At 43.0% G+C, this 5946-nt stretch overlaps 1 long non-coding RNA gene across 1 annotated transcript; it reads left to right on the top strand.

The window, feature by feature from the left end:
• Window positions 1-437: 437 nt before the first annotated feature.
• On the top strand, window positions 438-5406 carry LOC143268329 (uncharacterized). Its single transcript, XR_013044171.1, has 2 exons — window positions 438-503; window positions 3966-5406. It is a non-coding gene; the product is annotated as an uncharacterized LOC143268329 (long non-coding RNA).
• Window positions 5407-5946: the final 540 nt, after the last annotated feature.

The following is a 5946-nucleotide window of genomic DNA, read 5'->3' as shown; positions in this document are numbered from 1 at the left end:
CCTCTAAAGCATAATTTAAAAAAAAAAAGTTGTTTGATAAACTGTACTTAAATAATTTCAAGATTAAGAAACCTTGACTACTCCAATGTTAATAAAACATACTGTACACATTTCTGTTCCACAGCATTGGAGACCAGGATGAGCAGTTGCCTATGGATACTGTTCAAGCTGCCCGACAATAAACAAATATATAAATATAAGTGAGATTTTTTTTGAAGGTCTCTCCTCCTACACTCTAGAAATGTCACAGCATTCATTTTTGAGATTTTTTTATTATTTTGATGATCCACTGAGTTTATTGGGCCGTAAGCAGAAGGAGCAAAAGGACAGGTAATTTACAGGTGAATCACTGAAAGTCTCTACTCTGTCACCCACAATGAGTGATGACATCATAAAATCTGTGTCACAGGATCCTGCCTTCAGTTAACATTCCACCTCCTACATACTCCAGTATCTCATATATGCAGCCCTGTGGCTGGAGGGAGAAATGGCGAAGATCCCAGGTGAGAGTCCCCTAGCACCCCCTTCCTTCAACTAGGGAGTGTTAACAGTCCATTGCCATCACCACAGACCTACCTGTCACTGAACTGTTCTGCTTGCTTCATTTTCATGAACAAGGGACCAAACAAGGAAATCTGATGATTCCTTAAATCATCAGAGCAACCTGTACTTGAGGATGGCCAACAGCCACATCATTCCCAGAGGGAAATCTCTTTCCATCAACATCATGTTGGTGAAGAGATGTGATGGTGTGTTTTAGTCTAGGCAGGCACACCACATTTCTGGCTGTCAGATAAGGCCCTCCCAGTTCTTCTGACCCTTTCCTGGCTATTTAATCCCACCATGTACTCCTGTTCCTTCTTTAGGAGTCAGTTTTGAGATTATTTTAAATGTGTTCTTCCATTAAAATAAAATATTATGTTATACCACTCACTCTTGGACATATACCCAAAGGATACTATATCTCACTACAAAGATGTTTATTTGCTCATCCATGCTCATTGCTTCACAATAGACAATAAATGGAAACAGGCCAGATGTCCATCAGTTGATTAACGGATAGTGAAAAACGTGATCCGTTTACACAAGAATTCTTTTTCAGCTGTTCAGAAAAATGAAACTCACAGGTAAATAGCTGGAGCCAGAATCACTCATTCTGAGCCAGAAAGACAAACAACATGTTTTCTCATTTCTGGATGTTAACTTCAACTACTCAGAAACATGTGTTGCATTTGGAATACTTACAGAGGTCAGCGAAGCTGTGAGAGAACATGCAGTGGACCTATTCAGGGAGGGGAAAAACACACCAGAGAATAAAGAGAAAAAATGAAACAGGGATAAATTGGAGTGGGACAGACCACAAATCAGTCGAGGAAATATGGAAAGGACAACTAACACCAAAGGCCTTTTGAAAAAGCAGTATGGAAGCTTATTACCCCAGAAGCTTCCTAAAATATGTGCATATACATACATACAAGATTTTTTTAATTTAATTTTATTTTATTTTACAATACAATTCAGTTCTACATATCAGCCACAGATTCCCTTGTTCTCCCCCCTCCCGCCCCCTCCCCTTACCCCCAGCCTACCCCCCATTCCCACCTTCTCCAGGGCAAAGCCTCCCCCAAGGACTGAGATCAACCTGGTAGACTCAGTCCAGGCAGGTCCAGTCCCCTCCTCCCAGGCCGAGCCAAGCAACCCTGCATAAGCCCCAGGTCTCAAACAGCCAACTCATGCAATGAGCACAGGACTGGGTCCCACTGCCTGGATGCCTCCCAAACAGATCAAGCCAATCAACTGTCTCACCCATTCAGAGGGCCTGATCCAGTTGGGGGCCCCTCAGCATTGGATCATTGAGTGGGGGTAATGAAAGGCGAGGGTCGAGGGAAAGAGAGCTTGGGAAAGCAGGAGATCCCAGCTGGATCAAGAACAGAGAGGGAGAACAAGGAATAGGAGACCATGGTAAATGAAGACCACATGAGAAAAGGAAGAAGCAAAGTTCTAGAGAGGCCCACAGAAATCCACAAAGATACCCCCACAATAGTCTGCTGGCAATGGTCAAGAGTCAGCCCAAACTGACCTACTCTGGTGATGGGATGGCCAAACACCCTAATTGTCGTGCTAGAAACCCCATCCAACGACTGAGGGAACTGGATGCAGAGATCCACGGCTAGGCCCCGAGTGGAGCTCTGGGAATCCAATTAGCGAGAAAGAGGAGGGTTTATATGAGCGAGAATTGTTGAAACCAAGGTTGGATAAAGCACAGGGACAAATGACCAAACGAATGGAAACATACAAGACTTTTAATGAAGCTATCCTATTAGAATGGTGGACAACATTCCAACGAGATGCCTGCCACACAGTAGTAAATAAGAAAAAACAGCATCTGGAATGGATTATCTCTTTTTGAAATGTTGCTCTCCACTGGTCCACATGCAGAGAACAAGAGACGAGGAAGTATTCAGCCTTAAATAGGACATTCATATCCCATCTCTCCCTTGGGGCTCAGGGAACGTCACAGAAGCGGAGACAGAAGGCTTGGAAGAGCCAGGGGTGGAAGACGAATTCAATAATACAGCGTTATCCGGACATAATGAGGCAGTTGAACCCATGAATTCAGGGGGCTTGTGAGAGCATACGCAAGACTCGTGTAAACCCAAACCTGAGAAAAGTCCCGAGAGAGAGTGGAGGATGTGGACACAAAATCTCAACCTTACCTGAGGGACTATTGACATGTGATGGCTACAGGGGGAGAGAAAGTCAGGGTTCTTTAATGATTCGACCCCCTAGTCAGTCAGCACACTCCTGGAGGGGTCCACTTCCGGAAGGAATTGAGTGACACAAACTAGACTCCAAAGGCAAAGGAAGAAGAAACTCATAGCGGGGCGGGTAGGGAGGTGAAGAGGGTGGATTTGGGAGGAGCCAGGGGGTGACCGTGTTCAAATTACACTGTGAGATCCAAAAGGAATTAACAAAACAATGTTTTAGAAACAAATGTCAGGAAAATATGAAACTACTGTAGTTCTTTATTTTCAAAAATAAATCATTTATTCCTACAAGTAAAAATAATTAAAAGGTCATTTAGCCGCTAGAGAGAGGGTTCAGTAGTTAAAAGTGCTTCCTATTCTTCCAGAAGACCTGAGTCTGGTTCCCAGAACTCACAATGTCACTCCAGCTCCAGGGGAGCTGACACCCTTATCTGGCCTCTTCTGGAATTCACATGACATTCACCCACACAGATAGGTGCACACATGCATGCAAATAAAATTTGTAAGAAGTGCAGCTCTTCACAGCTGATGGCTTCTGGAGAGGTTCTGGAGAGTTCTGGAAGGACTCAGCTATCTTTAAGTGACTGGCCACTGGGAGTTTGACTATGTTCCAGTGAGTACATGGACAAAACAAACTGGGCTTTGTGGACTTTTTTTTCTTTTTGTAGGGGGTGCATAAGAGTGGGAGAGTGGACCTAGGAGAAAGAAAAAGCAAGTGTGATCAAGGTGCATTGTATGAAATTCCCAAATAATTAATAAAAATATTATGTTGGGAAAAAATAAAATAAATCGTTTTGTTAGGTCTGTTTAACCTACATTCAGTCAGTCCTACATCTACTGTCTTCAGAGAAAACTACAGCAAACCCTTCATCATACTTGGCCAGATGGAATTCTAAATCTCATAAGAAACAAATTCTGTAATCCACTACTCACTGTCAGGAAGTCCTCCTTTATGTATAAACCACAATGCTCAGGCTACAGATTAAACCCATTTCCTGTAGTTCTATTCCCGGCAGAGCAGAAAAACAGATGGACACAATCCGTCAAGTAGTTGAAAACAGTAATTAGGTCACTTCTCTTCCTCCGGCATAAAATGGGGGTGGGGGGTGGGGGACTGTGGGTATTTTTGTATGCGCTGTGCTTTATATTTCCTACGCATACCTAATCCCACTTGAAGAAGTATATGAACCATTTCAGGAATGTGGAAAAGTCAGCTAAAGGCTGAGTTGTTGGCTCCTGCGTGTGTCGAATCCTTCCTGGGCTGCCCGTCTGTTAACATCTCTGTATCTATGAAGAAGAACATGAGATGAGAAGAAGGAGTTTGATACTGCGGTGATGCCACAGGCAAGGAGTGCATTGCAACCATGAGAAGAATGAGGTACAGTCTCTACCAAGGAAGCAAAGCCCCAGAGGATCCACATGGGCCGTGAAGAAACCAGAGGCAGACACTAGGGAGCTGAAATTTCTATCGCAAGTAACAAGTTCCTTGAGAGCAGCTATAAACTAGCATGCACATTTGGAGTAAAACTTAGTGTAGCTGAAGCAAAACATTTAGACATAGGCCACATGCAACAAGTGCCAGGAACCTTGAGGAGCAGAGAGGGACCCCTTTTATTCTGGCCCAAAGTAAGAGGAAAGGCCAGTGGCAAGCAGCTAATATATGTTTAGTTCACATATATGGTTCACTGCCATGGTAGGACTGAATTTATCAAACCTCTCCTTAAAAACTTCAAACACACTTATACAAACTTGTCAGACCCATAAACCTTAAATTTTTCCAATCATTTCTAGATGTCAAGTATCTACATACACTATGTACTATGTGTTCTGGGTACTACAAGTTATAAAAGTGGACAAACAGGGCTGGAGAGACGGTTCATTGATTAGCAGAGTGTATTGCTCTTCCGGAGGATCTGATTCAACTCCCATCACCCAAGTCAGACAGCAGACATCCACCTGTAACTTAAGGTCCAGAGGTATCCCACACTTCCGGCCTCTGCAGGCACCTGCATGCTTGTGCACATGCCTACACACACACACACACACACACACACACACACACACACACACACACACTTAAAAGTAATAAAAATGTAAGATTTAAAAGAACATAGAAAAAAATTTAAAAGAGGCAAACAGAAAAGAAAAAACCCTGCCTTCCATAGCCGGCATTTTGCAGAAACAGACAACAAACAAGATACTAAATACCCATGCAGCATGATAATAAACGCCTTCTTGGAAAAAAAAAATCCCCAAGGATAACATTTGAAACACACATAAAAGTGCTTATAGCACGTGCACTGAAATTAAGCAATGCAGAAAACGTGGGCATGGCCCTTGTGCAAGAATGACGCACAAACGTGCGATGTGTTCCCTATTCGAAAAGAAGTTAATGTCGGCCAAGTCCTGTGCTGCGTAAGTCACAAACATGATGTTCCCCAGACTCTCATCGTGGTGGGGACCTGAACGGGGAAATAGTAGTGATGACGGAGGCCCTCAAGTCCCGGAACACCGCAGGCATCCACCACGCCCCTCACAATCTAATTTCTCCGTCTACCCACTCAGACTGGATGAGATCACAATAATGTATTATATGGCAAAATATAGCTTTGAAACCATTAAATATTATGCAAACAAAGCTGCAGTCCCTCTTATCGCTGAGCCATTGCTCATTTCGATGAAGCATCATTAACTAAAATGTCTCTGGTCCCGGGATGCTAGATTGTATCTTTGCCCTTTCCGGTTCAATATTTTTATCAACAGCCTAGATGAAGGCTCAGAAATCATGGTTATCGAATTTAAAAATAACAGCGAATTGAAAGGCAGAGCTAATATGCAATATGATGGGATTAAGATTCAAAGTGATTCTGACAAGGCAGAACACACACCCATAAAATGAAATTAACAGACACGTTATGATTAAAAACACGAACAAGTGAATACACAAATCCTCTCCATGAGGCCAAGCTGGGAGAGGCCAGGTGTGGGAGAGTCCCAATGAGAGGATAGATTAGAGGCTTTAGTTGATCTCTGGTTGAACATCCGTCAACATTTTTATACAGCTGGAGAAGAAGAAATTGTCAGGCTGTACATCAAGTTCAGAATATCTATCAGCAGAGAAATATTCATCCATGAATGCCCAGCTTAAGAGAAGTATTCAGCTTTTTCTTTCAAAGAA

The sequence above is a fragment of the Peromyscus maniculatus genome, chromosome 13, assembly GCF_049852395.1.
Source record: "Peromyscus maniculatus bairdii isolate BWxNUB_F1_BW_parent chromosome 13, HU_Pman_BW_mat_3.1, whole genome shotgun sequence".
Lineage (NCBI taxonomy): Eukaryota > Metazoa > Chordata > Mammalia > Rodentia > Cricetidae > Peromyscus > Peromyscus maniculatus.
The sequence above is the reverse complement of the archived record's forward strand: the minus strand, read 5'-3'. Positions and strand labels throughout refer to the sequence as shown.